This window comes from Aureococcus anophagefferens (assembly GCF_000186865.1).
Source record: "Aureococcus anophagefferens unplaced genomic scaffold AURANscaffold_52, whole genome shotgun sequence".
NCBI classification, from domain to species: Eukaryota; class Pelagophyceae; order Pelagomonadales; family Pelagomonadaceae; genus Aureococcus; species Aureococcus anophagefferens.
This window is the reverse complement of record NW_008705605.1, coordinates 130,474-136,856: the sequence shown is the minus strand read 5'-3', so window position 1 is coordinate 136,856 and position 6,383 is coordinate 130,474.

Below are 6,383 nucleotides of genomic sequence, written 5' to 3'. Positions count from 1 at the left end.
TTCGATAAAGCGTCGAACATCGCCTGGCCCTCCGGCGTCGCGTTGGGGTTCAGCTGGGCCATGGCCGTCTCCATGGCCTCGAAGGCCTCGGCCTCGCGCTTCGCGCAGAGCTTGAGGTCCACGGCGGGCAGCGGCTGCACGAGCGCCTCCGCGTCCCGCGGCGACGCGTCGGCCACGACCTTCACGCCCGCGACGGCGTGCGCGGGCACGAGGCGCACGTCGCGCGCCTCGCGGCGGCCGTTGGCCGCGGCGCTGAAGAGGACCACGGTCTGGGTGACGGGGTCCACGGTGTAGACGGCGCCGGACACCGTCGGCGCGCCGCCGCCGTCGCCCTTCAGCGTCAGCTCGACGGTCATGCCCACGACGACCTGCGACAGCTTCACGTCCTTGCCGGCGAGCGCCATGTCGGCAGCGGCGCGCCGGACGAGGCTTTCGGAGGGCGGTCGGCGGGTGAGGCGCGTCGACGGCGGTGCTGCGCCGAGCGCGTAAGCCGTGTGCTCGCCGAGGCTCCAGGGGCCGAAGTCCTCGAGCCGGACTTGGCGTGAGCGTCGCCTGGGCGCCAGGGGGCGGCGGGGAAGCTTGGCGCGCGCGCGCGCGGCCGCGCCGCCGGCGACGGCGCCGGGACGCGCGATTCGGCGCGCGGCGCCGGGCCCCGGGGCGGCGCCGGGGGGGCGCGGGGTCGGACGAGGCGAATCGTGGGGCTTTTCGTAGGGCACCGCGCGCGTGTGGCGTTGACTTGAAGACCTCGCCGCGGCTTATACTCCAAGTCTAGCGTCCCGTTTCGGCGAACTGCGACGATTTTCGCATCATGTAAGTCCCCTTCCATTGCGCCTTGACGCGCTGATTCTTGTAGTACTCCTGTGAGTCCATGTGCGTGAAGGTCGCGCCGCGCCGGCGGCGGCGGGCGTCTCGAGTCGCCGGGCGCCGCCGTCGCACCCGGCGGCGGCGGCCGCATCGCCGCCCTCCAGCGTGCGGTTCTCGACGACCTCCCGGAAAGCGAGGCCCTCGGGGACCGCAACGCCGGGTACGCGGGCGATCGCGCGCGCGCGCGCTTTAGATAACAGGCCGGGCGCGCCCGGGCCCGGCCTGCAAGCGGCCGCTCTGGCACTGCCTGAGCGCGCGGACGCCAGGGCCGTCGCCGACCCAGACGCAGTAGCAGAGCGCTTTCGAGGGCGAAAGACGTCCCGCAGCATGTCGAGGAAGCCGTGAGGCCGCTTCACAGCCGAGCCCGAGCCCTCGGCTGCGCCGGACGTCGCGGACTCATGATGGCCGGGGCAGGCTTTGGGCCGGCGCCCGCATCGCCTCCCGCACCGCACGATGGCATCCGCCGCCACAGCGGCGCACCAGCAGCGCCTCCTGCGGGCGCTGTCCTACCCCTTCGACTACGCGTCCGACGGCGACGCCGCGAGCCTCGCGACGCTCGTGACCTGGTGCGAGGACCGGAAGATCCGCGCGCTCGAGATCGACGACCGGGCGCCCCTGCGCGTCGCCGGCGAGCGCTGGGACGGCGCCTTCGCCGCCTACCTCGCCGAGCTCGACTGCCCCGGGTCCTGGCCGCGCGACCGCGACGCCTGCGTCTCCTGGCTGCTCTGGAAGGCCGTGGAGTGCGAGTACGACGACGACGCCGACGCGATCGACCGAGACGCCGCGGCGGCGCCGAGCGCGCGCGCGGGCGCCGGCGGCGACGGCATCGCCCGCGTCGCCGCCGCGCTCGGCGTCGCCGCGGACGGCGCCGACGGCGACGCGGCGCTGCTCGCGTGCGCCGCGCGCGTCGCGGCGGCGAACGACGCGCGCGACGGCGGGGCGCCGCCGTCGGCCGCGGCCGTGCCCCTGGGCTTCGCGACGGGCGACTCCACCGTCGACGAGGTCGCGCAGCGCATGCGCCTCTTCTACGTCGACGACCTGCGGGACGTGCAGGACGCCGTCACGGGCATCATCATCCGCGCGCAGAACTACGTCGCGAACCCCGTCACGAACTCGTCCCTCGGCAAGGTCGGGCGGGATAAAAACGCCGAGTCGCGGCGTCCCTCGGCGAGGTCGGTTAGGCCGTCCAGTAGATCTTGCGCGCGTCGAGGACCCAGGCGACCGCGGCCCAGAAGGCGGCGACGGCGACCGCGAAGAGCAGGTCCGCGCGCGCGTGGGGGTTCGACCGCGTGCCGCCGCCGGACACGTGGGCCCGGAAGAGGTCGTCCCGCGCGACGTCGACGACGTTGCGCCGCCTCCCGTCGCCCGAGGTCACGTAGAGCGCGCCGAGCGCCATGTCGAGGACGCCCGACGCGCCGAGGACGAAGAGGAGGAGCGCGTTTCTTCCCGCGCGCCGGAGCGGCTCCGCGAGGGCCCGCGCCGCGCGGAACTTGGCGTCGTCGCCGCCGTCGGCGAGGTCGCCGAGGAGCGCGACGGCCGCCGTGAGCGCGAATCCGCAGAGCGCCGCCGTGGCGAGGCAGTAGGACGGCGTCCAGAGCTGCTTGTTCACGGGCGACCCCGCGGCGACGGCGACGAGCGCGGCCGCGCCGAGCGCGAGCGACGCGAGGGCCCAGTGGAGCATGAGCGCGCCGCGGCGGTCGCCGTCGCCGTCGACGAGGCGCGCGTAGCCGCCGCCGCCGCGGTCGTCGCCGTCGCGGCCCGGCCGCGGCGCGCGGCACCGCTCGAGGCACCGCGCGAAGAGCGCGCCTATGACCGCCGTCGCGACGGCGAGGACGCCGCTCAGGAAGCCCTCGGGGTCCGCGACGCCCGGCGCCGCGCACCAGGCCGGCGCGGAGGCCTTCGGGCACTTCGCGGGCGCGCAGCTCGAGCACGCGGGCAGGCGCGCGTAGGCGCCGTCGGCGTAGAGGTGCGCGCGGCCGAAGATCGCGCGGTCGTAGAAGCCCGCGGCGCTGCACCGGGGCCCGAGCGCGCCGCGGATCCCGCCGCAGGCGACGTCGGACCCGCCGACGCGGTAGGTCGGCACGGGCGTGAGGTAGGTCATGGCGAGGTAGGCCGCGACGAGCAGCGCGAGCGCGCCGAAGAAGACGCCGTCGTCGGCCGTCGCGAGGCCGCCGCCGCGGCCTGGGCAGCAAAAGGGTGATGCAACGTCGCTTCAACGTGAGTGTTCCGCGCGCGCGCGTTCCGGAAACAGCATCCACGCGTCGAGAGCGCTCCGAGAGATGATCGCTCGTCCAAAAATCAGCCGAAACGAGTGGAAAACGGCCGAGATATGAGCCTTTGAAGTTAGGAATTTCGCACCCTTTTGCTGCCCTGGCCGCGGCGCGCGCGCGGCGAGCACAGGACGAGAAACGACGCGACGACGTAGCACGCGGCGATCCGCTGCAGGATGCCGCACCAGCGCACGGTCCCCAGGTCGTAGCCCCAGGCGTAGGTGGTCGGGTCCGGCAAGCCGCCGCCCTGGACGGCGACGCCGACGACCCAGAGCGTCGCGCCGCGCCGGAGCACCGGCGCGAGCGTCCGCTTGCCGCCGCCGAGCGCGAGGGCCGCCGACACGCCGACCATGAAGATGAAGAAGGGCATGACGACGTCGGCGATCGTCAGGCCGTCCCAGGGGCTGTGGTCGAGGACGGCGTAGGCGGACCCGGCGTCGTCGACGAAGATCATGAGGAGAACGGCGAAGCCGCGCACGACGTCGAGGGACCGCACGCGCGGCGGGCGGCGCGCGGACTCGGGTTCGTCGACGAGCATGGCGCTCTCCGCCGAACTCGGGCTACGCGGAGGTAGCGTTTTATAGCGAGGCTGCGCAGAGCATAAGCGAGGCAGCCCCTGGAGGAGTTTGCACCGTCAAACGTCATCATCAGATGTTGAACTCCTCTCCGAACTCGGAGCCTGACGCTGGGGCCCCGACTCCCAGTTCCGCTGCCGAAACCGCACGCAGGGTCGTCGCCGCCTCCGCGACGCTCCGCGCGCCCGGTCGACGCCGCGAGTCCCCCTCGACAGCACTCCGCGCACCCGAAAAGTTCCATGTCGTCGCCTCCCGCGGCGCTCTACGCGCCCGAAGAACCGCGGACGCCCCCGGGCAACGCGCGCGTGCTCTGGATCGGCGAGGGCCCGCCGACGCCGCCCCGCGCCGCCATGCCCCGGGACGTGCGCGCGAAGCTCGACGCGCGGCGCCACCGGTCGTCGCCGCCGTCCGCGCCGCCGGCGCCGCGCGAGCCCGGCGGCGGCAGCGCGCTCGAGCGCCTGCCCCCGGACCTCGCGACGCAGCTCCTGAACCTCGACGGCTACAACCTCGTCGCCGAGCTCCTCGCGGCGCGCGTGTCGACGCGCCTCCGCGAGTGGGTCGGCGATCGGCCCCTCGCCATGGTCTACGAACTCCGGCCCTTGCTCCGGCGCTGGCGCGACGCGGTCTTCCCGCCGCCGCGGCGCCGCGTCAACTCGTTCCAGCACTCGCCGTCGAAGCGCAAGGCGACGAACCGCGCGATCCTCTTCTTCTGAGGGAGCATACGCGGCGACGCGCGCCGCCCCTCCTCCCCCCGCTCCGTCCGAGCTCGGACCGCCTCTTCCCCGCACTCCCCCCTAACAAGCTCCCTCCTCTTCGAAGGCTAAGCGACGCGTCGTCTTCCCCAAACCGCGAGGCGGCGGACCGAGTTAGGGCGCGCGCGCGCGCTCACGCGTCGTCGTCGTCGTCGTCGTCGTCGTCGTCGTCTTCGTCGTCGAAGTTGCGGCCGAGGACGCCCGCCATGTTGTAGTGCGCGTTGCGCTTCGCGGCGAACTCGCGGGACTTGAGCTCGGCGTCCTCCATCTCCGCGACCCAGCCGAGCCGGGCCTCCGGGTCCCGGTCGCCCTCCGCGGCCGCCGCGAGCTTCGCGTTCAGCTCGTCGAGCCTGGCGCATCGCGACGTCAACGTGCGCGTACGGGTCCGAGAGACGGACTCTCGCGGTCCCTCGACCTCGACGGCTCGTCCGAACGTCGGCCGGCGCGAAATTCGACGCGACCGAGCGAGCGCGAGGCGGCGCGCGCGCGGAACGCCGCGCGCGCGAGGGACACACGGGTCGCCGGGGCGCGGCGCCGCGCCCGTCCATGAGGCTCGTCGGCGCGACGGGCTTCATCTCCGGCGACCGCGCCTCGCGGTCGGGGTCCGCGTCCGCGTCGTACTTCGCGTACCTAGGGGCGATGCAACTTCAACTTCAACGTGTGCGTGTCGCGCGCGCGCGTTCCGGAACATGCATCGACGCGTCGAGACCACGTCTCGTGTCGATCGCCCGTCCAAGAATCAGCCGAAACGAGCGGAAGGCGGCCGAGCGAGGCGAAGCGAGTCCGGCCGCGCGCGCGCGGCGGGCCGGCGCCGGCGGCGCGCGGCGTGTCGGGCTCGTCGATCTTCTGCCGCGTGCCGCGGTCCTTGTCGTGCTCGGCGATGGTCACCTCGTCCCAGGTGATGGAGGGCGGCTTCGCCTAGGGGTTCGACGCGTTGCATGCGCGTCGCGTCGCGACCGAGCGCGAGCGCGCGGCGCACCTGCGTCTGCGACGCCATCGCGACGACGCACGGGTCGAAACGCTGCGCGACGCGGCGCGGAGCCGACGACGGCGCGCGCGCTGCCGAGGCGCTCGTCGGGCTGCGGCAAGAAGAGAGCGCGCGCGATGGAACCATGAGGCACCTGCTCCTCTGGCTGCTGGCCCGGGCGGCGTCGCCGCTCGGTGCGGCGCCCCGCCGCGGTACGCGCCTCCGGGCCATGTCCCTCGACGACGCCGCGCCGGTGGCGATCGACGGCGACGAGTCGCTCGTCGCCGCGGCGAGCGTCGCCTACGACCCCGACGCCGCCGAGGCGTCGCTCTGGCGGCGGCCCGCGGCGTGGCTGGCGCGGAACGTCGAGCTGCTCCTGCCCCTCGTGGGCTTCGTCGGCCGCGTCGCCGGCGACCGCGCGTCGGCCGCGAGGCGTCGCTCCGGGAGCGGCGCGCCGGGGAGCTGCGGGAGATCCTGGGCTCGCTGGGCCCCGCGGTCATCAAGGCGGGCCAGGCCCTCGCGAGCCGGCCCGACCTGCTGCCCGCGGAGTACCTCCGGGAGCTCCAGAAGCTTCAAGATCGGGTGCCTCAGTTCGACACGGGCGACGCGCTCCGGCGCGTCGAGGCGTCGCTGGGCCTGGATCGCTTCGAGGACGCCTTCGAGCTGCTCGAGGCCGAGCCCATCGCCGCGGCGTCCATCGGCCAGGTCTACAAGGCGCGCCTCATCAAGGAGGACGTCGTCGTCGCTTTGAAGGTCCAGCGGCCGCGGTGCGCGGAGATCATCGCGTTGGATTTATACATCCTGCGCTGGTGGGCCCAGCTCGGCACGTCGACGCTGAGCGCCGTCTTCGACCGCAACTTGGATCTCGTGTCCGTCATCGACGACTTCGGGCGCCTCATCTACCAGGAGATCGACTACGCGGCGGAGCGGAAGAACGCGAAGCGCTTCGGCGACT